This window comes from Scyliorhinus canicula, chromosome 4 (genome assembly GCF_902713615.1).
Source record: "Scyliorhinus canicula chromosome 4, sScyCan1.1, whole genome shotgun sequence".
NCBI classification, from domain to species: domain Eukaryota; kingdom Metazoa; phylum Chordata; class Chondrichthyes; order Carcharhiniformes; family Scyliorhinidae; genus Scyliorhinus; species Scyliorhinus canicula.
In genome coordinates this window covers 166,446,539-166,474,315 of record NC_052149.1, presented here as the reverse complement: position 1 = coordinate 166,474,315, position 27,777 = coordinate 166,446,539, and positions in this window count along the sequence as shown.

The window sequence follows — 27,777 nt, the reverse complement described above, 5'->3', positions numbered from 1 at the left end:
TAATGACCAGCTAATCTGTTTTTTGTGATGTTGATCGAGAAATGAATATTGGCAAAGACATTGAAGATAAATCCCCCAATCTTCTCAGAAATGGTGCCTCAGGATCTTTTAAATTCACCTGAGTGGGCAGACAAAGGCCTCAATTTAACATCTCATCCAAAAGGGAGCAGGTTCAACAGTGCAGTACTCCCTCAGTACCACCCTGGAGTCAGCCTTGATATTTCTTTGTGCTGGAGTGGGACTTGAACCAAAAGCCTTCTGACTCGGAAGCAAGCATGCTCCCAACTGAGCCACACCTGACACACAAATGTTAATTAGTTTCACTTTCTCATGCCGAGCACCCATCTGCTGATTCCGACACATTCCACAACAAGGTTAAAAACAGTTTCCCAGGCAACAATTCCAGATACAGGAGATAACAAAGAAACGATGAACACAATGAGAACACTGTTATTTTTTTTTAGTTTTCCCAATTAACGGGCAATTTAGTGGGGCCAATCCACCTACCCCACACATCTTTGGGTTGTGGGGGTGAGACCCATGCAGACATGGGCAGAATGTGCAAACTCCACACGGGCAGTGACCCGGGGCCAGGATCGAACCCGGGTGCTTGGTGCCATGAGGCAGCAGTGCTAACCACTGTGCCATCGCGCCACCCTTATCACAGTATTATAACCAGATTAAAGCGATTTTTAGCAGAAGGTTGACAATATTCAAAAGGAGCACTTTTTTACAGAAAGTCTGTAAAACTGCTTTACTTGTATATCGTTCAGGGGCTGTACGGTCCTTTACTGCACAAACCCCAACATCATATTAACAATATGTTGTATCATTATTTTAGTTTTATTACCTAGGATTTCATCATTAATGCTTTTGGAAATTGTGGCCGGGATTCTCCGACCCCCCGCCGGGTCGGAGAATCGCCCGGGGCCGGCGTCAATCCCGCCCCCGCCGTGTCCCGAATTCTCCGCAACCTGAGATTCGGCGGGGGCGGGAATCACGCCACGCCGGTCGGTGGACTCCCCGCGGCGATTCTCCGGCCTGCAATGGGCCGAAGTCCCGCCGCTGACAAGCCTCTCCCGCCGGCGGGAATCAAAACACCTACCTGACCGGCGGGATTGGCGGCGCAGGAGGGCGCCGGGGTCCTGGGGGGGGCGCGGGGCGATCTGACCCCAAGGGGTGCCCCCACGGTGGCCTGGCCCGCCATCAGGGCCCACCGATCGGCGGGTGGGCCTGTGCTGTGGGGGCACTCCTTTTCTTCCGCCTTTGCCATGGTCTTCACCATGGCAGAGGCGGAAGAGACCCCCTCCCCTGCGCATGCGCCGGGCTGGCGAAGTCCTTTCGGCCCCGGTTGGCGTGGCGCCAAAGGCTGTTCCCGCCAGCCGGCGGAACAGGAACCACTCCGGCACGGGTCTAGCCCCTCAATGTGAGGGTTTGGCCCCTAAAGGTGTGGAGACTTCAGCACCTTTGGGGCGGCCTGACGCTGGAGTGGCTCACGCCACTCCAACACGCCGGGACCCCCCGCCCCGCCGGGTAGGGGAGTATCCCGGCCTGTGTTTCATTCTTTGTTTCATCCATTTATAACTACACCCATTCCTTTTTGGATATGGATTCCAGGATTTTCACCATTGTTAGAGAAACATACTCCTCAATCCATTTTCTCTCTGAAAACCAGAAATTTGTGGCTTTGGTTATGGTGCGGATTGTTACGATTTCTGACCTATCTTATTATTGATCAGGTAGGCCAGGAATGACAGGTCTCAGCACATTCCGGGAGTTTCCATGCATGCGTGGACTGGGAGTATAGTTCTTCAGATCATGAACACTGGCCTATTGCGCCTGCAGAAAAAGAAAGTGATGCGAAAACCCCAATCATGTGACCGAGGAGTGGGAAGCCATAATCAAGAAGAGTCCCAGACAGGGGACAGGGAAAGGTCTCAGAAATACAGAGAGGAGCAAAGAAAGAGGTTCCCTGTAATAAACGGGTTGTGGTTGGCAGACGTTAAGTAGTGAGGGTTCAGCTTTGGAGAAAAGGCAGCAGGAGGTTGGTGATTCTGTGTTGCCACCCATTGGAGCAAAGGTAACCCTGGGAAACAGTAGAGTTCTGTTGGTGGAACTGAAAAGCTGATGTTATGCTTGTGAGTTGGTACTGGAGTGCAGACTCAGGAATCCAGGGAAATTGAGCATCAGGAGATGAAATGGAAACACTGTGAGGTGTGCAGCCATTGAGGCAGTCCAAGTTGGAGCAACTTGTGCAGAGAATTTCAAGGCACTGGGCAGGATTCTCCGACCCCCCCGCCGGGCTGGAGAATCGGCAGGGGGCGGCATGAAGCCCGCCCCGCCGGCCCAACGGCGGCTTCCGGATTCTCCGGCACCGGTTTTTTGGCGGGGCGGGAATCGCGTTGCGCCGGTCGGGGGCCGTTGGCAGCGCCCCCCCACCGGTTCTCCGCCCCGTGATGGGCCGAGTGGCAGCCCGTTTTCGGCCAGTCCCACCAGCGTAAATCCTTACAGGCGGGACATGGCTCTGCAGGCGGCCTGCGGAGTTCTCGGGGGGCTGTGGGCAGTTCTGGCCCCGGGGGTAGACCCCACGGTGGCCTGGCCCGCGATCGGGGCCCACCAATCTGCGGGCAGGCCTGTGCCATGGGGGCACTCCTTCCCTCCGTGCCGGCCGCTCTAACGGTCCGCCATGGCCGGCGCGGAGAAGAACCCCTCTGCACATGCGTGGGATGACGGCAGCACACGCTTGGGCTCCTGCGCATGTGCCAACTCCCTTCGCCGCCAGTTGGTGCGGCGCCATGTCCTTCAGCACCGGCTGGAGCGGTGCCAACCCTACCAGCGCCGGCCTAGCCCCTGAAGGTGCGTAGGATTCCTCACCTTCCGGGCGGCCCGACACCGGAGTGGTTCACACCATTCCTGGGCGGCGGTACTGCCCGCCCCACTGGTTAGGGGAGATCCCGCCCAAGATCTTTGAAGACTGGACTCTCTCGTGATTAGTTGACTTATTTTATTGACTGACATCTGGGTGGTTTGCTGAGAAATCAATGAGGTCTGCCTTGTTCGCATTTACCATTTGTTGTGCAGCGTGTTCAACTGCAGTTTGTCTGTTAATTCACATGTACCTCATATTAATCTCGAAAGTTAGCGCATAATGTAAATTCTGATTTTGTATGGTGAAGTTTATATTGTTTGTCTAAAAGCTGCAAAATCTTCTGGCTTTATTCTCTTTGCAAATGTCTTATTCTCAAAGTTTGGTCGGAATTTTATGGCACAGCAGTGGAGCGACCTGTCGCGGGCAATGTGGCAGGTCAGCCAAAAGGCCAGTAACTTCCGACGGGGCTGGAAGATCTCTGAGGCGGGCAAGGCCGGAAGATTCCGGTGGCAGGCGGGGCCAGAAAATCCCAGATTTTATCTACTTAAAGCAAAACGTGATTGGTTCTTAACCGGATCATGCCAAAACCTTGGGTATCTGCTGCAGCATCGTAAAAGGATCAATTCAACTTTGGGAGGAAAGCAGAACAGGTGATGGTGAATCAGCTACACATTACACCCTGCCTATTTCCCTCTCCCATTATCAGTCTCCTACCTCCATTAAAGTTGAATTTCACTGTTAACTTTGTTCTCTGAACATTTCTAGCTAAGTAATAGCAATGGTTTTACAATAAAATGAATGCCACAATCTGAGTTATAAACTTACAGATTATCACAGGAAAGTATATCAACTATTGCCTACTAGATGGAAACTTTTCATAATACTTCAATGCCAAATAATTTAACTTTATTCTCGAAACAGTTCTAGCTAAGTAATAACAATGATTCTACAATAAAATGTAAGCTACAGTCTGAGTTATAAACTTGCAGATTATCATGACCATCATTAGATTTTTAATTCTAGATTTTAATTGAATATAAATTTCACCACCTGCAGTGGCGGGATTTGAACCTGGGTCCCCAGAGAATTACCCTGCATCCCTCAATTACTAGTCCAGTGATAATACCACTACGCCACTGCCTCCCCTCTGACTGTTATAGTCCACTTGCCATTCATATTGCAAAGCCAGCCAGTGCCAACTCCAGTGGGGATGCAATGACAAGGAGAGTCAGGAGGTCAAGAGGCAAACATAATTCCAATGCAGTCATGCACTATTTTTCTTCATAAACTGAATAGTTTCATCATAAACTGTTAGAGAGGGCAGTACGGTGGCGCAGTGGTTAGCTCTGCTGCCTCACGGCACCAAGCTCCCAGGTTTGATTCCGCCTCTGGGTCACTGTCCGTGTGGAGTTTGCATATTCTCCCCCACAACCCAAAAGTGAGCAGGTTAGATGGATTGGCCACGCTGAACTGCCCCTTAATTGGAAATAATGAATTGGGCAATCTAAATTTATTTTTAAAAAGTAAACTGCTAGAGTTCTTCGAAGATGCACCAATAAAACCTTTGTTTCTCTCCTTAATTCCTTGGTGTTCCTCTCGGTCTGCTCGTTTAGCATGCAGGTACCAATGAGAGATTTAATGTGAGGTTTTTACGGAGCAACGGCTTGCGCATAGCATCGCTGTGTATTCTACACGGTACCAGGTATCATTGGTGAGAGTACCAATGAACTTGCAAGAGACCCGGTAAGAGCTGAATACCTCACCCAAAGTACAATTTCAAGAATATTGTCATGTATTAGCTTATTCAGGAATTCCAGTGGCGGTATGTAGTTTGAAGTCACACATTGGGTGGCTCCTGCTCGGTGCTCATTTTTTTGGAATTTAATGCCCGGTCCCAGGGGTAGTTTTTGGATGAACTTGTGCAGAAAGACACCAGTCTTCCTGCTACCACACCCCCCTCAAATCTTAATTCTCTTACAACAACTACCCCAAAACGATGTACAGAAGTTACAAATGTTAACAGAGACAACAGGGGAAAGAGAGTCCGTCAAAAAATTAATCAATCCCGAGACCTCCAGTTCCACCTGACAGGAAACAAAGAGTAAGAATAAACGAGTCTTTTTCTGAATGGCAGGCTGTGTCTCGTGGGGTATCACCGGAATCAGTGCTAGGACCCTAGTTATTCACACTATATATTCATGATTTAGATGAGGGAGCTAAATGTAATATCTCCAAATTTGCAGATGACACAAAGTTGGGTGGGAGGGTGATCTGTGAGGAGGATGCAGAGATGCTTCAGTGTGATTTGGACAAGTTGAATGAGTGGGCAAATGCATGGCAGATGCATTATAATATGGATACATGTGAGGTTATCCACTTTGGTTGCAAAAACAGGAAGGCAGATTATCAATGAATGGTTTTAGATTGAGAGAGGAGAAAGTTCAACCAGTCCTGGGTGCAGTCGTTTACCGGTCGCTAAAGGTAAGCATGCAGGTGCAGTGGGCGGTGAAGAAGGCAAATGGTATGTGGACCTTCAAAGCACGAGGAGATGAGTACAGGAGCAGGACTGTCTTGCAGCAATTATATAGGGTCTTGGTGAGGCCACACCTGGAATATTGTGTGCAGTTTTGTCTCCTCATTTTAGGAAGGTTGTTCTTGCTATGGAGTGAGTGTAGCAAAGGTTTACGAGATTGATTCCTGGGATGGAGGGGTTGGCTTATGAGCAGAGATTGAGTCAATTTGGATTGTATTTGCTGGAGTTCAGAAGAATTAGGAGGGATCTCATAGAAACTTCTAACAGGACTAGACAGGGTCGATGCAAGAAGGATGTTCCCACTGGTGGGGGAGTGTAGAATCAGGGGTCACAGACTGAGGATGCGGGGTAGACCATTTAGGACAGAGATGAGGAGAAATTTCTTCACACAGAGAGTGACAAGCCTGTGGAATTCCCTACCACAGAAAGCAGTTGAGGCCAAAACATCTGTTTTCAAGAAGAGGCTTTTGGGGCTAAAGGGATCAAAGGATTTTGGGGGAAAGTAGGAACAGGTTACTGAGTTGGATGATCGGCCATGATCAGAATGAATTGCAGAGCAGGCTTGAAGAGCTGAGTGCCCTCTCCTACTCATATTTCGATGTTTCTATACAATCGGGATCATCCAGGAACATATTGCATAGCATATGTCCCAAAAAATGACATTTCTGAAATGTGCACTCGGCTAAAATAATGGTTTAAAAGATGAGCAGAGTCAGGGCTTGCAAGAACGCAGCTGCTCCTGCGCTCGCATCGCGTAAGCCCCCCTCCCCATCTTTATTTGGTAATGAAGGCTCAAACAGCTGATAAATGATGTTGCGAAACATGCAGACATTGCCATCCTCACTGGCAGAATCATTTGTTATATGCAGCCAAGGTCCTGGTGTCAGACCTTGCACCAACTCCTCATGTCTGCCGCAAACCTTTCCCCACCCAAAGCCCGAATAACGAAGTGGAAGCAAATAATTCCATATAATTGGCTCCTTAACGAGTTCAACAGCTTGACAACTTATCATTTAAAAATTGCAGCTGGGCTCAGGTTTACATGCCTGCTATCCTTGCGAAATATCTGAGACTGGCGCGATGGCGTCGTATTGTCGGCCAAAATCAGCACCACCCTGTATTTCACATTAATGTGGGATGAGGCGAGGGGTGGGAGGTTGGTGGGGGAGCAGCCTGCCTGATTTGTGGTGGTTAACTCCTACCCAATGTATCAGATTATGTGCAGGGCGTGAGAGGGAAGCAAGATGGAGAAGCTTGAAGAAGCAGCAGGGAATAAGGTTGAATTTATAGATAAAAATATGGATTTTTAATTTGATTCATAAGGTGGTAGAAAGCTGATGTAAGGCAGCGGTTTGAGAGTGATGGGATGAGTTGTGTACAGTGAAAGTTTTGGATCAATTAGTGTTTAGATAAATGGAGGGAGCCTGGCAGAGAGTGCACTGCAGAGGGGAGGTTTTGTCATTGTTCAGGTGCAGATAAGGGTAAAGTGGACCTATCGCAGGCCTTCCTTTGTCCTTGTCCCACCCACCCCTTGCTCAAAACTTAGTACATCTCTAACCCGCCTGAACGTTGGGATGGGATCTTACTGTCCCGCTGATGGCCCACCACTGCCGTGGGTATCATAGTGGCAAGGGGTGAGTTCAATGGGAAATTCCGCTAACAGCAGAGGGACCAGAAGATCCCACTGCCAGCTGCAGAACATGCCGTGGAGGATGACGAACATCCTGCCCATCAACTCTGTTCTTTCTTAACTGATGCAGCCTGATTTGTTGAGTATTACCTGTTTTTATTTCATTTTTAATATTATTCAGTTTCCTAACAAATTGTGGGCCCGATTCTACCATCGTGCTGCACTAGATGCGGATCCGGGCACGCCGGGTGAATGGCGGGAGAGACCCGAATCGGGCGCCAAACCTCACGCGAGTCACCCGACCCCTGGCAGCCGGCACAATCTGGATCATACCCGTGCTGGGGTGATCCAGATAATCATATTTAAATGAGCCATTAGGTTCATTTAAATATGTGGGCCTGATTTGAGGCCACATTCACCCAAAGACTGGGAAGCACCGGCCGCATCGACGGGGCCTCAACCTAGCGCTGATTTGTGCAGGTCTCCATGAGTGCTGATCAGCCATGACGGCTACTCGGAGGGCTTGGAGGCCTTTCCTGTCACCTCCAGGGCCCACTCCTCGAAGGTGGTGCAGATTCTTATGTCCGGCAGCCCTCCGCTAGTCTGCGCCCTCCACCAGTGATTGTAGGAAAGCTTTTCCTGAGGAGACACAGAGGGGGCATCATTAGCCAGACACGTGGTTCACATTGGTGGGAGGGGGGGTGTGTGAAGAAAAGGTCAGGGGAGTTGAAGGGAGGGGCGTAGAGGGAGGGAAGGTTGGGAATCGCATGGAGAGTTGGAGGGTGGATGCTCACATGGGGCGGAATGGTCTCAAGGAGCGGAGGGCGCGGGGACATTCGTGACTACTCACTTGTGCTGCCAAGTGTAGGTCATTGACCTTTTTCTGGCACTGGAGGCCAGTCCCACTGGACACACTCCCGCTGCTCACAGACCCTGCCACCTCATCCCAGACAGCACTGGCTGCCCTGTGACTGACCTTCCAGGACCCTCGGGGGAACAGGACATCACTCCTGGTCACCACTGCTTCTCGGAGCCTGGCCAGATCTGCGTCCCCGAGTCTTGGGGCCGGTCTCCTCAGTGTCATTGTTGCGAGCTGGCTGGGGTTGGCTGAGCAGGAGCTGTTTAAGTGCTGTTCGACCTTGTTAGCGGGGAGGCTGGTGAGCGCGGTGCTGCCGAATTGGCTTGCAAGCCTCCATTTGCAGCGAGAAGCCTGTGAGGACTTCTAAGCCCATAAGTGGACTAATTAACATTTAATATCATTGCCAGCGTTGCTGGGTCAAGCGCCAGGGAGCTCCTGGCAGTTCCCACTCGTTACTACACTTGGAAATATTAACGGATAATCGTGCTCACGAACATTTATTGGTTGAATTGGGTCGTGTTAACTGCTTTACTCTTGAAGCCTTACTGCCGCCACGTTTTAATCAGGACATAGTGCTCTTTACTCTTCTAAACTTTCGGTTTATCAATGGCCTATTTAACACACCCAACACTTTGTCCTCCTCTCTCATTGAATCTATGCTACATTTAATACCTTTCTTCAAATCATGCAAGACTCTGGCAGAATAATTTGTATTCATCGGAAAAATTTAAATCCCATTGTTCAAATTTTCAAAAATAAATTTTCTTCATGGCTTTTAAAATTCTTAACCTGCAGCCATCACCTCCAATCTTGTCAGGCGTCTTCCTTCTTCCTTTATGATTAATGCTGGTTCCATTATCTCCTCTGTCGGCAACAAATAATTGATTTTTCTACAAGATTCAATCTGCCATTTTTTTATTCAGTTAAAATGCTTCCAACGCTGAGGATTGCTGTACTTTTAATATAATACAAAATCATGTACAAGAAATATTCACAGGAGATAAAGAAGGAGACCCTCTATAACCAAGTAAATGTATGCATATCAAAGGACTCGAATTGACAGCACAATTTCAGGTATGTAAAGAATTTAGGAATTTTCGCCTAATAGAAGATGAAAGCTGGTTTAGTCTATTGTGGTGTGTGAACAGAAGAGGAAGGCAGAACGGAACAAACAGCAAAGTGATAAAGGACGAGATGTTGTCAGCTGATTGTACAAAGGTCAAATGCAGTTCAGGCACTTGAGATGCAGTCACAGCACTATGATTTTGGAGATCATCTGTGCCAGTTGATTGTTACGCAGAACATGGTTATCACACGCGACTACTGCTGGGCGAATTATATTAAATAATTCCGTTGACAGCTGAGGAGGAAAGAAAGACAAAGAAGAAATGTTTCATGACAACTGGAGTGTGTGAATAAGAAACCCATTTTGGATCCATTGCTCTGAGGAGCCCATGTTTGAAAAAACAAATTCTAAACCTATTCCTGGTCTCCTCATCACCAGTTTTTAACATCACCATGGTGATTGAATTTGGAAAATCCACTATGAACATGGCTTGGAGCATGACTGTTTTGATTGAGTTTAATTTGGGTAAACCCAGTCAAAGTGAATTGGTCGTGAAAAACTCTCTGGAATGTGATAGTTTGAATCTTGTATCACAGATTTGGGTTGTAAGATGTGTATCATTGTCTGATTCTGCAATGTGTAACTTCTGCAACAGAGATATATCTCTGATATTAAGTTACAGTTAATTATATTTTTGTCTCAAAGTATGAGGTATTGAACAGTTATAAAGCATATCATATGACATGCATAGTGTTGAACAAGTCTTCTTTCTACCTAACATATGTTGCAGATGCCAGCTCAGCTCTCCACAGTGGCTAAGAGACTGGCCCAGATGCCATAACTTTCTTTAAGTTTTAATGTGGTGTGGAAAGATCAATTTGTTCCAGGAGTGGGAAAAAGAAAAAAGAAACAAACTTTATAACAACGCAAGAAAATAAAGCAATATTTAAACTTTTACTTCAGCTGTAACACTAACAGATTACATGCAGTTTCTTAACGTTAACACACTAGTCCCCATTAAATCATGCTATACATGAACATGCAGCTCTCTTTCCACTTACACAGACCGAAAAAGGCAATACTTGAATTTACAAAGCAAGTTTTCTTCTGTTAGGGATAGTTTTCAAAACTCCTGTTGAAAACCTGCTTCGGTGGCAACTGCCATGACCTTTCTGGTCAATTTCCACAGCCTTCTCTGTAACTGTTCAGAACAGCATTCTCTCTCTCTCTCTCTCTCTCTGTTTAAGCTACACCCACCCCATCAAACAGAGGTTCTGCCCTGAGGTGGCCAAACTTGAATCTATTATCTTTATCTTGGCTGATCCGTGTGATGAGCGGATGGCTGGTCAAATAAGGTTGTCCCGAATGACAATAGATCGTAAGTGGATCATCCTGGCTGAACCGGGGCATTCTGTGCATTCCCACGAATGAGGTTAAGTCTGAATGGAACAAGGTAACTCAGGCTGTGGGTGTATCCCTCTGACTCTGCTGAGGGCAGTCTTTTCCTTCAGTCTGTTTCACCCCTAAATTGCCTGTTACATCTTGGCCCCCATTTACGGACCCAAGTTCCTAATATCTCCCTATCATGACCCACTAAATTAGATTTCTTTTGCAACAGATTCCCTTAACGAGATTTGCACCAGACGTTAAGTGATGCCTATTACAATTGGCCTTAATTATTGTGGTTGCAACCTATATGCAACAATTTCTCTGAAGTTAGGTCATCTTGGATGGAATTGAATGGACATGGTGGAGTGTCACATCTACTGGCTAGGAGAGCAATGGCAATGTGGCTGAGGCCTTTTTAGGGGACCCAAATGGACCCAATTAGGCACCTATCTTCCTGCTGTCTAATGTCTCAGCTCCTGTGAGGGGAGTCTCCCTCAGAATCCCTAGTGCAGTGTGGATGCTCATAATAAGAGGCCGGCAGCGACACTGGGTGCAGTGACCACTGAAATGTGGCCTTGGCAGAGGGAAATGGTATCAGAGTAAGCTATGCCAGTGCTAGGCAGGGACACCCCAGCCGGGGGGAGGGGGGGGGGGGGTGCGTGGCACCATGGGACGGATTGTAGGGTGAGGGAATTAAATTCCGACCCTTAACTCAGTGGGAGGAGAAGATTGCAACCTGAAATATGTTCACAATATTTTGACAGAAAGACATGCAGAAGATTAGATGGAAGAATATTCCAGATACTAATATTCAACAAATTATGTGTAGGTTGTATTGTGAAGGAGATTTTGGTTTTACTCATGCATTAATATTTATGCATATAAATGCTCTAGAGCGTGTCTGTAATTTAATATTTATCCTTAATTACAGTGCATAAATGCACTATTTTCCAAAGGGTAATAATATTTAAATGAATTGCATTCTTATTGAAATGCTACAGTATTCACTGTGCAAAATTTCTTATATTTAATATACAATATTTTCTGCAGTAGTTTCATAATTTCTGTTCTGAATGTTAATGGCTAACAAATAACAAAAGAACACAGTGAAACAAAAATGGAAGATAATTTGTGAATTAAAAGGACTTAACACATTTTACAATATTATTGTTTAACTGTATGTTTTTATTTTTTAATCTTTCACTTCTATGTCTCTATGATATTCATGATTGGAGAGGGGTAGAGAAGGATCTTTGCAAAGATTTTGTGAAAGGCCTTTCAAAGTCTAGCCTTTTAATATGTTACCAAACTAACTAAAAGTTGTGCGCTCATCAAAATGGCAGGAAGTGCCCAAAGGAAAAGAGTCTGATATTTATGTTGAATGGAAAAATCATGATGGTGCCTTGTTATTTAAACTCATTAGAAAATAAATTAGCCAAAAAACACTTAGAAATACAGACAGTAGATTTTACTCACACTAAAATAATTCTGAGATCATGGGGGTCAGCTCAGAGGTCGACAGGAAGGTGGTGAGCCTGCCATCAAACATATTTTATCCATCCCCCACCACTACCATGCCTTACAGGAGACATAAAATCCAGCCCAGCATCTCAATTGGATAATGCCATAATTCTAATGTAATTCTGGATTTTTTTGTCAAGAAGTAAAAAACATTAAAGTTGAGATTTTAGGCCTCAGTTGGACTAATCTGTGCTGTTAAAGACAACAGGAAGGGTACACACAGCACAAATTTACCACGATGTTGCTTGGCATGAGGAAAAAACATTTTCAAAGAAAGAATTGAAATATTGGTGTTGTTTTCTTCTGAAGACAAAAACATAAGGAGTAACTCATTGAAGGTGTTTCAAATAATGAAGAGATGCGTTTGTGAGGATTGAAATAGAAGTTATTGAGGTGTCCGCAATAAGATTATATCGGGCACAATTTTCCCATCCTGCCTGCAACAATGCCCACCTACTGAAAAATCCTGCCCTCTATGTGAGAGATTTAGGAAAGAGAGCAGGATAAACCCTTTACCCAGTGTAACAGAACTGTAGAACACACTACAGAGTTAGTGATTGAAACAAAAATATTGTCAGCTTTTAATAACAAGTTAGAAAGATGGTTGAAGGAGGAAGAATAAATGGATATGAAAATGAGGCAGGCAAGTGGAATTAGCACTACTGCCATTGTGAAGGATCAATACCCACACAAATTGGGTGGGCCAAATAGCTATTGCCAACTTGTAATTTCTATATACATTTGTGTGTATAAAAGTAATTCACAGATGGAAAAAAAAGTACAAAGAATGAACAAACAAGAAAAAGTGGTTCAGAACCAGAAAGTTAAGATAGGAAGGAGACAAGCACAGATTCTATCATGACATCCACAATTGGGAAGAATCTGATTGGAAAGAATATAATTGGGAAGAATGTGATTGGGAAGGAGGAAATGGGGTGATTGAGTGGAGAATGAAAAAGGTCTTCAGATAGCTATGGAGCTGGATGCAGCACTCATGCTCCTCCAGACTCAACATTCGTTAGACTGCATACAGATATGCTTATCTGAAATGTTGATTCCTCACCAATGACTTACATTAAGGGTATTTGCTGTCCTTATCCCAAGGGGCCTTCATTTGACTTCAGTCCCATGCCAAAGTAGTTGCTTCCGTAATGCCCCCTTCAGGAACCTAGCAGGTTGTCCGGTTTTATCAGCCGCTGCTGAGCATTTCAATAAGGTCTTCTATTACCTTCACAGAGCAATTAGGGATGAGCAATAAATGCTGCCTTTGCCAGTGATGGTCACATCCTAAGAATAATTTTTTTTAAATTAAGATTAATTGAGAAATTCTGAAGTGTTTTTTGGGGAGGAAAGGCTATTGACCAGGGAGAACCTGGGCTGGATTCTCTGTCGGCGGGATGCTCCATTTTGCCGGCAGCCCGGGGGTTTTCCGATGGCGTGGGGCAGCCCCACAATGGGAAACCCCAATGACCAGCCGGCGAAACAGAGCATCCCGCTGACGGGGTAAAACAGAAATGTGGCGCGGCGGAGAATCCAGTCCCCTGTATTTTCCAGTTTCTTGCAGTTTGCCGATGAATTATTACTCAATTTAATAATTAACCAAAATGCATGAAAATAGACAAAGATAGATTTCATGAATAGAAAATTTAACAAATTAAAAGTACACAACTTAGACTAATAGTTGCAGCTGAAATGTTATGCACATACATTGATATATGACTGTCAAAAAGTAGCAATGAAAATATTGTCACGAGTTGATCTCCCATAGATTTGCTCCCAGATAAAAATATAAATAAAGTTTATCACTTTCCTTCTGTGTAATTGTCTATGACAGCTGACAGTCTTTAGATGACAGTAAAATGTTGCTCTTCTCGATTGATCTATACATTGAAAGCTCCACATTTCAATTTTAAACTTGCTGTTGTTGGACTAGTCAAGGCATTTCAGGCTGGATTTATTTGATTATGTTTCAACTTAACAGGTAACCTTTTCTGCTGTAGCATATTAAAAGTAACGCTATAGCTGTTTTAAAATGATACATACATTTGCTAAATATTAAAAATCTAAGGTAGTTATTGAGCTTATGCTAACACCAGATTTGTGTTTGAAAAATATTTTTATTTTACAAATGGTACCAGACACACACATGCATTAAACACGTCTTTTGTTCACAGACCAGCTGCACATTTAGGGAGGGGAACCCCTTCCTGTTTATTAAGGAGACTCTCTGGTACCAAAAGGGTGCAGAGAGCCCATGGGTGCAACCTATTGCCCCCTGCACCTGTGGCAGACCTGCTACCTGCCCGGACCCCATTAATCTCTTGTCCTGCTTGTCCTGGTCATTGTTGAAGTGGATGTAATGTTCCGATCCCAGGCCAGACCCCAACTAGTGGCTAGGATACTGGACCAAAACCCCAATATTTTGTTTTGTAAGACTGTGCGGAAAGAATAGTTCACTCCAGGAGTGATTGCATGAAAGAAATAGAAATTTTATATTGTAAAACAGAAATTTATTACTAACACAGTATTGAACTCTTGAACATCACACTGAAAATAACTTACCTTAAATAATACTACTAAATACAGTAAATACAATACACTTATTACTATCTCTAGAAGACGTGCCGTTAGGTGAATTGGACATTCTGAATTCTCCTTCTGTGTACCTGAACAGGTGCCAGAATGTGGCGACTAGGGGATTTTCACAGTAACTTCTTGCAGTGATAATGTAAGCCTACTTGTGACAATAAAGATTATTGAGGAGTATTGAGTACAAGAGTCGGCAGGTCATGTTACAGTTGTATAGGACTTTGGTTAGGCCACATTTGGAATACTGCGTGCGGTTCTGGTCACCACATTACCAGAAGGATGTGGAAGCTTTAGAGAGGGTGCAGAGGAGGTTTACCAGGATGTTGCCTGGTATGGAGGGTGCTAGCTAAGAAGAAAGGTTGAGTAGATTAGGATTGTTTTCGTTGGAAAGACGGAGGTTGAGGAGGGACCTGATTGAGGTCTACAAAATTATGAGAGGTATGGACAGGGTGGATAGCAACACGCTTTTTCCAAGAGTGGGGGTGTCAATTACAAGGGGTCACGATTTCAAGGTGAGAGGGGGAAAGTTTCAGGGAGATGTGCATGGGAAGTTTTTTACGCAGAGGGTGGTGGGTGCCTGGAACGCTTTGCCAGTGGAGGTGGTAGAGGCGGGCACGATAGCATAATTTAAGATGCATCTGGACAGATATATGAACGGGCGGGGAACAGAGGGAAGTAGATCCTTGGAAAATAGGCAACAGGTTTAGATAAAGGATCTGGATCGGCGCAGGCTGGGAGGGCCGAAGGGCCTGTTCCTGTGCTGCAATTTTCTTTGTTTTTGTTCTTTGTTCAGTTGCTTTGTCCTATGGAGTCTCATCCACCCTGCCCATCTGATCCAATGGCATGGCAATTATCACATCCCAGCCCACCCAATGTCCCATACTCGCCCTAGCACTAGACACCCACTGGCAGCAGACGTCTTGAGTGTTGTTGGAGCTGTACTCTTCCAGGCAAGTGGAGCATATTCCATCACACTCCTGACTTATGCCTTGTACGTGGTGAACAGGTTTTGGGGAGTCAGGAGGTGAACAGATTCACACAACACAGAGAGCAGACTCCAAGACCACTGACATCAACTGTGATATTATTGCCCCGCAGTGAGTAAAGCCACTGACACCCAACAGTTGACATTCTGTCTTTCCTAACCCCTCTGACCTCCCGTCCCCATTGCGCTGCCCAGTGGCCTTTGTCTCCTTTGCCTCCATGGTACTCAGTGGGCAAAGTGGTGTTCAAACTCCTTCTTTGGCGTGAACCTGATTGTGTCATCAGCGGGGAGCTGGGAAGATCACGATTTAAAATCTCTTCGGTGCAAATCCCGGGCGGGATTCTCCGACCCCCCCGCCGGGTCAGAGAATCGCCGGGGGATGGCATGAATCCTGCCCACCGCTCCGACGCTGGCTGCTGAATTCTCTGGCACCGGTTTTCAGGCGGGGGAGGGGATCGCGCCTCGCCAGTCCGCGGCCTCCTCCGGCAATTCTCCGGGCCACCCGTTTTTAGCCAGTCCCGCGTCGTGAAATAGACAAGGTCCATACCAACGGGACCTAGCTTAGAGGGCGGTTCGCGGGGTCCCCAGGGGATCCAACCCTGGGAGGGGGGGGGGGGGGGGGGCCATGGTGGCCTGGCCCGTGATCAGGAACAACCGATCTGTGGGCAGGCCTGTGCCATGGGGGCACTCTTTCCCTCCACGCCGGCCTCTGTCAGGCTCCGCGACGGCCGGCGCGGAGAAGAAACTCCCTGCGCATGCGCCAGAACACGCTGGCGCTCCTGCGCATGCACCAACTAGCGCCGGCCGGCGGAGGCCCTTCTCTTTGGCGCCGGTACGGGCCGCCCCGCTGATTCTGGGAGTATCCCAGCCCCCATTTTTGAGCAGAATTTTACCAGAATTGCACAGAGTAATGGATCAGGCAGAAAAAGCGGTGTGCAATTTGCTGGCTTTACAATTCTCGTCTGACTAAACAGCACTCTGCGTAATTTCAAACTGCAGGCGATGATCGCACACCAGTTGGGGGTGGGGGGATGCGGCCAAAACATGCCGGCAAAGCCGGGCTTCTGAGATCAGCACCGTTTTTAAAGAGCGCCCAACCCCACCACAATGTCAACATCGGGGCACCTCCATGACACGAAGCACGTTTGCACTCCTGATGTCGTCATTACGCTTTGGCATGGCGTCACACTGCCAGTGACAGAGAATGCTTTGTGGGTAGACGCTGTGGTGTAAAGTCATTTAATTACATTAAAATGTATTCAAATTCATAGAAATCAGTTTCAAGCTCTCACTGGCGTGAACCTGATCATGTCACTAGCGTGGGGTGGGGGGGGGGGGGAGAGATCTCAAACTGAGATCTCACGGCGCAAATCCCATTTTGACCCTCTCGCGAGACTTAGCAGCCATAACGGGATTTAGGCCCACTGGATCCACTGGATCGCGTCCTTGGCCTCTCGGGGAATTAACAGCAATTATGGGATTTGCACCCGTGGCTTATGGGGTTGCAAGATCGCTCTGTCCAAAATGACCAGCTCAGTTTATTCGAGTGGCGATGGTTTTATGCACTGAGAACAAAACCAGTGATTGAAAAGTGATCAAAAGGATAGTTATGGAAGGCCGCGTTCTCGCACCGTTTCTCCATGCATAGTTGTTGTAGTGCAAGGTAATACGGCGAAGCAATCTTAAATCACAACGGTGATTTATTAACAAAGAAAGAACTTTGTACTTACAGATCAACACAACTCCATCACAGAATTAATTCTCATGAGCGCAGGCTTACTCTGAAGATTCCCCATGACCTGGATCTGCGCAGCACCAGATTGGCTCAGGTTTGCTCGCTCTGTCCCCATAGACTTCAGGCAGGTTACATGGTCCGTGAAAGATTACCTCTTAAAGGGACCACGCTACCATATTCTTCTCCCCTTAAGTTCCCTTACAATTCCACAAAAAAGAGGAAAGCTCTTAAATGCAACTATGTATAATTAAACAGAATTAACGGTAAGGGATCCTACTACAAAGTTCCATAGAATCCCTACAATGCAGAAGGAGGCCATTAGACTCATCAGGTCTGCGCCGACCCCCTGAAAGAACACTCCACATAGGCCCACTCCCTCGCCCTATCCCCGCAACCCTATAACCTAACCTACACATCTTTAGACATTAAGGGGGAATTGAACATGGTCAATCCGCCTAACCTGCACATCTTAGGACTGTGTAAGGAAACCCACGCAGACTCGGGGAGGAAGTCCAAACTCTACACAGTCCCCCAGGGTCGGAATTGAACCTGGGTCCCTGGCGCTGTGAGGCAGCAGTGCTAACCACTGTGCCGCCGTTACGCCCAGTTCCTAAGGGCAGGCTATCAGGGGACTTTCGGTGAATTGCTGAGCACTGCAACTCAGCAAACTCAACCGAGTCCATATCAGGGGCAGGCAAATTTAAAGATCCCGAAGAAGAGGCAGTACCGATAACCTGCTCAGCTGTTGCTGCTGACAGACAGGATTTCTCTCGAGAAGACCTTGGTTCTATCACCACTGAATCTGTGGCTGATACACTGGTAACGTCTGCAGGGTCCGCACGTTCAGTTGCAAGGGCGGCAGCTTCCCACTTTCACATGGGATCTATATGTTTTTCTTACTTCATGGCCCTGTAGGTTGATGATGTAAGACACTGGGCCAATCCTTGCAATAGCCTTCTTGGGCATCCAAGCTGGACCCCACCGAAGTTTCAGACGTAATCTAAATACTCCACTCCAAATGACTTGTCTCTCCTGGCTGAGTCGTGTTACTACTTCTGCTTTGCCTTTACGCTCCCTGACAAATTTGGAAAAATGAGGTCAAGACGGGTCCTCAAGCATTTACCCATCAACAACTCAGCCGAAGTGACCCCATTGGTGGCATGTGGGGCTCTGTTATATGAGAGTAAAAGATCAGCTGAACGGAACAGCAATGCTTGGTTGGACTGTTTCCTCATTGAGACTTTGAAGTTTGGACTGATTATAGAGACTTGTTTTCCCAAATGCTTTTGTTTGGTGATTTGCTGAGAGATAAAAGACTTAGGAGATTTGATAAATCTTCTGAATAATTTTCTACAGTATTAAAAACTATTAATCTCCTCAGCCACAATACTTGGAGAGATTTCTTATAAATGTCTCTAATATCGCAAACATTTCCTGCCAGGGCCTCCAGCAAATGTCTCTCTCGTTGGTTTCACTTGGGTACAGATCATCTTTCAATGGAAGAATTTTTCTCCCAGAGATTGGTAATGACAGATTGTAATATGCATTTTGCCATGTCGCAGGAATAACACTTACACGTGAGGATTAAACTTCAAAACTTTGCAAAGGAGCACAATGATCAACTGCTTTTTCCATGTTTCTTTCTCGTCTTCCACCACCTTGCTGCCAAATTAGTTTGGAACAGCAAACTTCAATGCAAGTTTCTATATTATACATGAAGCCACGGTTGATAAAACAAACCAGAATATCACTCATTCCCAAGTGAATACACCCTTTATGTAACCTATGTACAGGAGCAACTCAGACCTGTGTATGCTTGTGTACGTGTTTGACAAAATAGTATATTATTCAGTAACCCCTGTCCACAAGTGTTGTATTTGTGTTGGTTGCGCAAAGAGAAGTAAAGGTGCAATGCTCTAAGTTCGTGAAAACATAGTGCAGCGTTCATTAAAAGAAGTTGCTTCCACAGGGTAAGATGGTGCACTCTCCAAAGTCCGTGAAAATGTTCTGCTGACGCCGCTACATGTCATGTGACATATCACCAGCAAATAATGTTTCTTGAATACGTAACATCCCTCCCCCTTTACTTCTTTAGTGACAAGGACTTTTCTTTTAAAACACTTAAACAACATATCCAACCCAATATTCATTACATGACACCATTATGTTATTTATACAAATATACAATCAGCAAGATAATCTCTTTGGAGGGCGCTGGTCTCATATATATAATATCCGATGTTCAGGAATTTGGCTCTTTGGGATGACGTTTACATGTTGGTGGCATTTTTGAGAAACTAACTCAGATTCTGTCTCTGTTGGTACTGTTGACTCTGCAATAAAATATTGAGTAATTTCTTCTGCAGTTGATCTCATGGGCGGAATTCTCTGATAATGGGACTATGTCCCCCACGCCCGCGGGAAAACGGGCACGAATCACTCTGGACTTTCCTGGAGACAGTCGAGAGTGATGCTCCGTTTTGAACGGGGTTAGCAGGGCCCCGGAGTGCTCCTCGCACCTCTGTCTGCCAGTATGGGGCCCTGGACATCCCTCTGCGGGTCCGCGCAGCATGGCAAACCCACACAGTAAACCGGCCCCAACAATGCAGGCCCCCCCTGATAGCGCGCCCGGCGATTGGTGGCTCCCGATCGCGAGCCTGGCCGTCCTGGAGGCCACCCCAGTGACGGATCCTCCTGTCCCCTACCAGGGCGGCCGCGGACAGGGTCCCCAGCTGCCACTCTGATCTCCGGTAGGGTGGAAGCATGAGTGAACCACGCCGGCGGAAACACGGCCAGTGCCAGCTGAGAATTGCCGGGAGGGGTGCTTTCAATAGCCCCCGACCGGCACTGCGCGACCACCCGCGCGCGACTGGTGGTGATTCTCCAGTCCACAGAGAATCGTGGGATGGCGTCAGACCCAAGATCAGGTCTCCGCCCCATTCTCCTCCCCGCGCCAAGCGCGATTCCACCGCGGAGGCTTGGAGAATTCCACCCCCTATGTCAGAGGAGGTGGTGGCGTAGTGGTATTGTCACTGGACTAGTAATCCAGAGTGCCAGGGGGATCTAGGTACCCAGGTTCGATTCCCACCACTGCAGGTGGGTGGTATGGTAGCACAGTGGTTAGCTCTGTTGCTTCACAGTGCCAGGGTCCCAGGTTCGATTCCCGGCTTGGATCTCTGTCTGTGCAGACTCCCCGTGTCTGCGTGGGTTTCCTCCAGTTCCTCCCATAAGTCCCAAAAGACGTGCTGTTAGGTAATTTGGACATTCTGAATTCTCCCTCTGTCTACCCAAACAGGCGCCAAAATGTGGCGACTAGGAGCTTTCCACAGTAACTTCATTGCAGTGTTTTTTTTTATAAATTTAGAATATCCAATTCATTTTTTCCAATTAAGCGGCAATTTAACGTGGCCAATCCACCTAACGTGCACATCTTTGGGTTGTGGGGGTGAAACCCACGCAGACACGGGGAGAATGTGCAAACTCCTCACAGACAGTGACCCAGGGCCGGGATTCGAACCCGGGTCCTCAGCGCCGTAGGCAGCAATGCTAACCACTGTGCCACCGTGCCGCCCACTTCATTGCAGTGTTAATGTAAGCCTACTTATGACAATAAATATTATTACCAAAAAGGTGGTGTGATTCAAACTCAATAAAATGTATGGGCGGGGATTTTCCGAGCCCGTGACGGGTCAGAGAATCGCCATGTGGGCCGCGGGAATCCCTCCACGCCACTCCGCGCTGCGGCGCCGATTCTCCGGTGGCCTGTGCAGTCGCTGCGGCACCAGTCGGGGCTCGACAGGCTGAGTGCCTGCCAAGTTCCTCCGAGTCCCGCAGCTGTGTTTCACATATGGTCCCACCTGGCTGGACCTCACCGTTCTGGCTGCAGCGACCGTCCTGCTGGGGGGGTGGGGGGGATCCGACTCCGGGGGGCTTCCACGGTGGCCAGGCCTGTGATCGGGGGCTATCGATCGGTGGGCGCGCTCATAGGGGGCCTATATTCCTCCGCGCCGGGCCCCTGTACAGCTCAGCCATGTTGTGCGGGGACCGGAGCGTAGACGGCAACCAAGCACATGCGCCGGCGCGGAGACGGCCATCACGGTTCTAGCCCCCTGAAATCCAGAGAATAACTGGGCCAGGAGGTCCTTGGCGCCGGTGTACACCACTCTTAAGTGCTCTCTAAAATGGCCGAGCAAGCCACTCAGCTGAATTCTACTGCTACAAAAACACAAAAAGGGAATGAAACCGGGTAGACAACCCAGAATCGACTAAGGCACTAGAAATGGCAATGACAAAACCAGCCCTGTCAACCCTGCAAAGTCATCCTTACTAACATCTGGAGGCTTGTGCCAAAGCTGGGAGAGCTGTCTCACAGACTAGTTAAACAACCTTACGGACAAAGTCTCAGACGCCACTACCATCATTCCTGGGTATGTCCCGTCTCACCAGCAGGACAGACCCAGCAGAGGTAGTGGCTCAGTGATATACAGTTGGGAGCTGGTTGCCTTGGCAGTCCTTAACATTGACTCTGAACCCATGACGTCTCATGGCTTCAAGTTAAACATGGGCAAGGAAACTTCCTGCTGCTTACCACATACCAGCCGCCATCAGCTGATGAATCAGTATTCCTCCATGTTAAACATCACTTGAACAAAGAACTAAGAACAAAGAAAAGTACAGCAAAGGAACAGACCCTTTGGCCCTCCAAGCCTGCATCGACCATGCTGCCCATCTAAACTAAAATCTTCTACACTTCCGGGGTCAGTATCCCTCTATTCCCATCCTATTCATGTATTTGTCAAGATGCCCCTTAAATGTCACTATTGTCTCTGCTTCCACCACCTCCTCCAGCAGCCAGTTCCAGGCATCCACTACCCTCTGTGTAAAAACTTGCCTCGTACCTCTCCTCTAAACCTTGCCCCTCGCACCTTAAACCTACGGCCCCTTCTACCCTGGGAAAAAGTCTCTGACTATCCATTCTATCTATGCCCCTCAAAATTTTGTAGAGCTCTAACAGGTCGCTCCTCAACCTCCTTCATTCCAGTGAGAACAAACTGAGTTTATTCAATCGCTCCTCATAGCTAATGCCCTCCATACCAGGCAACATCCTGGTAAATCTCTTCTGCACCCTCTCTAAAGCCTCCACATCCTTCTGGTGGTGTGGTGACCATAATTGAATGCTATACTCCAAGTGTGGCCTAACAAAAGTTCTATACAGCTGCAACATGAATTGCCAATTCTTATACTCAACGCTCCGGCCAATGAAGGCAAGCATGCCGTATGCCTTCTTGACTACCTTCTCCGCCTGTGTTGCCCCTTTCAGTGACCTGTGGACCTGTGCACCTAGATCTCTCTGACTGTCAATACTCTTGAGGGTTCTACCATTCACTGTATATTCCCTACCTGTATTAGACCTTCCAAAATGCATTACCTCACATTTGTCCGGATTAAGCTTCATCTGCCATCTCTCCGCCCAAGTCTCCAAACAATCTAAATCCTGCTGTATCCTCTGACAGTTCTCATCGCTGTCTGCAATCTCACCAACGTTTGTATCATCTGCAAACTTACTAATCAGACAAGTTAAATTTTTCTCAAAATCATTTATATGTACTACGAACAGCAAAGGTCCCAGCACTGATCCCTGCGGAACACCACTAGTCACAGCCCTCCAATCAGAAAAGCACCCTTCCATTGCTACTCTCTGCCTTCTATGACCTAGCGAGTTCTGTATCCACCTTGCCAGCTCACCTCTGATCCCATGTGACTTCAAGGAAGGAAGCTCTGAGGGTGGCAAGGGTGCAGAATATGCACCGCATGGGGGACTTCAATGTCCATCACCAAGAGTGGCTCAGTAGTACCACCACAGACCGAGCTGGTCGGGTCCTAAAGGACATAGCTGCTCAAATGGGACTGCAGCAGGTGTTGAGGGAACCAACAAGAGGGAAAAACATACTTGACCTCATCCTCACCAATCTGCCTGTAGCAGATGCATCTCCATGACATTATCAGTAGAAGTGACAACTGCACAGTTCTTGTGGAGAAAAAGACCCATATTCACATTGAGGATACCCTCCATTGTGTTGTGTGACACTACCACTGTACTAAATGAGATAGAAGTTGAACAGATTTTGTCATAATATACACCAGTATATCATGGTGCAGACACACACTGATGGACACATACAGGGACCAATCAACATGTAAAAACACCGCAGCCAATCACCAGTTAGAATACACACACTATAAGGGCAGAGGGCACCATGGTTCCCGCTCATTCTGGGTGCTGCCTCTCAGTGTAACAAGATTTCATCCAGCCCAGCACAGACTCACACCACGTGCTGAGAGAATCAACTGGTTCGGACAAGGCTTAGGTCTCTAGTTTAAGTTAGCATCATTTAGACCCACAGTCATCGTGTGTTAGTTAGTTAGAAGTAGTTAATAAAATTGAGTTGAACCTTCATCAGTGTTGGAAGTGTCTGCTCATCTCTCAAGTCTACACTAGCCAACACTTCAGATTTAGCAACTCAAGACTGTGCATCTATGAGGCGCTGTGGGCCATCAGCAGCTGCAGAAGTATACTCAACCACAATCTGCAACTTCATGGCCCGGCATATCCCCCACTCTACCATTACCACCAGGCCAGGCATCAACCTCGTTCATTGAAGAGTGCTGGGGAACATGCCAAGAGCACCACCAGGCTTACCGAAAAATTAGGTGTCAACCTGATGAAGCTACAACACAGGATAAACACCAACAACACAGGATAAGCACCAAGTAATAGATAGAGCTAAGCGGTTTCACAGTGGACACATCAGGCCAAAGCTCTGCAGTCCTGCCACATCCAGCCCTGAATGGTGGTGGACTATTAAACAATTCACTGGAGGAGGAGGCTCCACAAATATCCCATCTTCAAAGATGGAGGGGCCCAGCACATATGTGCAAAATACAATGCTGAGGCATTCGCAACAATCTTCAGCCAGAAATGCCGAGTGGAGGATCCATCTCGGTCTCCTCTGGAATTCCCAGCATCATAGATGCCAGTCTTCAGTCAATACGATTCACTGCACATGATATCAAGAAATGGCGGAAGGCACTGGCTATGGGGGCTGACAATATTCTAGCAATAGTACTGAAGGTTTGTACTCCAGAACTTGCCGCACCCCTAGCCAAGCTGTTCCAGTACAGCTACAACACTGGCATCTACCTGGCAATGTGGAAAATTACCCAGGTGTGTCCTGCACACCAGGACAAATCCAATCTAGCCAATTGCTGCGCTATAAGTCTACTCTCCATCATCAGCAATGTGATTGACGGAATCATCAACAGTCCTGTTGAGTGGCACTAACCTGCATTAACCTGCTCACAGACTCTCAGTTTGGGTTCCACCAGGGTCACTCAGCATCTGACCTCATTACAGCCTTGGTTCAAACATGGACAAAAGAGCTGAATGCCAGAGATGAGGTGAGAGTAACTGTCCTTGACATCAAGGAAGCATTTGACCAAGTATGGCATCAAGGAGCACTGGCAAAACTGGAGTCAATGGGAATCAGAGGGAAAACTATCCACTGGTTGAGACACAAAGGAAGATGGTTCTGGTGGTTGGAGGTCAATCATCTCAACTCCAGGACATTAGTGCAGGAGTTCCTCAGGGTAGTGTCCTAGAACCAACCATCTTCAGCTGCTTCATCAATGACCCATCATAAGGTCAGAAGTGGGGATGTTGTGGATGACTGCACAATGTTCAGCACCATCCGTGACTCCTCAGATAATGAAGCAATCCATGTCCAAATGCAGCAAGACCTGGACAATATCCAGGCTTGCACTGACAAGTGAAGTTACATTCATGCCACATAGGTGCCAGGCAATGACCATCTCCTGGAAGAGAGGCGAGGAATCCTACAGCGCGGAACTCATCTCCTGACGCCCCCCCGCCCTCAAATCCATCCATCATCTACAAGGCACGAATCAAGAGTGTAATGGAATAACACGAGGATTGGGATGGGGGGAGGTGTGGAGAGGGCTTTGTGACAGGTGGGAAACCACGGGCGAAATTCTCCCAAAACGGGAGAAATCGTAAAACTGCCGTAAAACCCGCCCAGGCGGGTTTTACGGCAGCGCGCCCCTTCCCGACAGGGGACCGATTCTGGTCCCCCGTCGGGGCTAGCAGCCCGACGTCGGAGGCTCCGACAAGTCGGGCTTAACGAAAATCGTTAAGCCCGCTTGCCGGAGTTAGCGCCGGCTGACGCGTCATATGACGTCAGCCGCGCATGCGCAGGTGGGAAGACTCCACCCGCGCATGCGCGGGTGACGTCATCGCGTTTTTGCGCGAAACCCGCGCATGCGCGGGCCGGGTTGCCCCTCAGCCGCCCCGCGTATTGATACTGCGGGGCGGCGGAAGGACAAATAGTGCGCGGGCATCGGGCCCGCTGCCCGCGATCGGTGCCCACCGATCGCGGGCCCATGGCACCCTTGGCACGGCCGTGGTACTGCCGTGCCAATCGGTGCCATGGTTATTTTTTGCGAGTTTGTCACAACGTTTTTACGAACGGCAGGACCAGGTGTGTTTGCCGTTCGTAAAAAGGTCGTAAAGGGCTGGGACTTCGGCCCTTCTAACAGCTGAGAATCGCTGCCGGCCGTAAAAAAACGGCGGCAGCGATTCTTGTCGGGATTTCGGCGGGGGGGGGGGAGAATAGCGGGAGGGCGTCAAAAAAGTCGGGAAGGCCCTCCCCCTATTCTCCCACCCGTCGTGGGGGGGGTGGAGAATTTCGCCCCACCTGTCTGAGAGATCATATTGAAGGTTCAAGGGATGGGTGCAGTGAGATACTGGAATTGTAAGATTTACCTTGGTCACGCAAAGATGGTCATACATTTTCTCCTGGCACTGATGCCCCATCCTCTTCTGGAATGAGCTGCCACGCACTAATGCCGCAGAGATCCCACACTGAAGTGGTCACCTTGCTGGTGGGGCGCTTCATAGAGTACGGGTACAAAACACCCCAGCTCTGGTGTACTCCATCCAGGAGTCTAGTGAGGGCTCCCCCTGAGAAACTTGGTGCTGGATTTCTGGCGGACATACCCTCAATTGGACCTGGAACAAGTGCTAGAGAGGTACTTGAATGGAGCTTCCCAACAATTGCGGTGATTAGGTTTCCTTGCGCGCAAACGAAATAGTGGCGTAATTCACACGGGGAAACAGATTTTTCTTTAAGAGACCCAATATTCCGTGAGAAATCCCATCGGCCTTGCATAGTTTTTCTCACCAGAACTTACACTTTACCATTTTTCGGTCAGATTCCGCCCTACGTGTGGCGTGCTCAAAAATATCCGTATGTTTCAATTTAGAATATGACAACTTAGAACACAGTCGTGAAGAAGATAAGTCAGAACGAAATGGACGATGAATTGGATTCAGGGTGTGTTTGGATAAAGTAATTATTAAAACTTAAAATCCTAATTTTTGATTGTAAAAGTTAAGAAAAAGTTACCGTGGGGCAGCACGGTAGCATTGTGGATAGCACAATCGCTTCACAGCTCCAGGTTCCCAGGTTCGATTCCGGCTTGGGTCACTGTCTGTGCGGAGTCTGCACATCCTCCCCGTGTGTTTGTGGGTTTCCTCCGGGTGCTCCGGTTTCCTCCCACAGTCCAAAGATGTGCAGGTAAGGTGGATTGGCCATGATAAATTCCCCTTAGTGTCCAAAATTGCCCTTAGTGTTGGGTGGAGTTACTGGGTTATGGGGATAGGGTGGAGGTGTTAACCTTGGGTAGGTTGCTCTTTCCGGGAGCCGGTGCAGACTCGATGGGCCGAATGGCCTCCTTCTGCACTGTAAATTCTATGTAAATTCTATGTAAAGGGGACAATGGTTGTTCTTCCTGCTCAGCTTTTGATGTGTCAAATGCCATCTTGACAATACACAGTGATGTCTGTTTGATATCTGTTTACTAAATTTCTGAGGGTGTCAAAAATGCAGCAGCATTAGTGCTGCTATGAAGCAGCCCACCCAGTGTAAATAAGACTGTCTACTTTCCTAACTTCTGAGGTGTCATAAAATTCTGTTACCTTGGAGATGGCTCCGACCTGGTCATAAGTGTTACAATGGAAACAATCTCCAAGAGCACAAGCTTTCAGCTGTCTAAGTGCTTCAGGACATGAAAGACATTTCCATTTATTCCTGCAGGCAAAACAAGGCCATAATGCCAAGGATAATTCACTGACTGGAGGGAGAGGGCATACCATTCCCTTTTCTTATGTATGCTTATTTTTAAATTTCTCTGTGCTGTTCACTACTGATGTGATGTAAAACGTGTTTTGTAAGATCTGATTTTTTTTGATTGATGTTGATCATTAGTATTTTTCTGCCTTATTAACGTCAAATATGTTATTCAGTTCTAATTATCTCATATTTAAATGTTGTGTTTTGATGTATGAATAAGACATTTGTAGAAGTTTGTAATGTTTAATGGAAAATATTTATTAACAAATATAATATAAATACAAAACTTTGATACCATGTTTACATTTCAGCTGCAGTATGGCATTTTGTTTAATAACTACCTCAACTTTTCCAAAATTCTTGCAATAAAATATATTTTTCACTTCAACACAA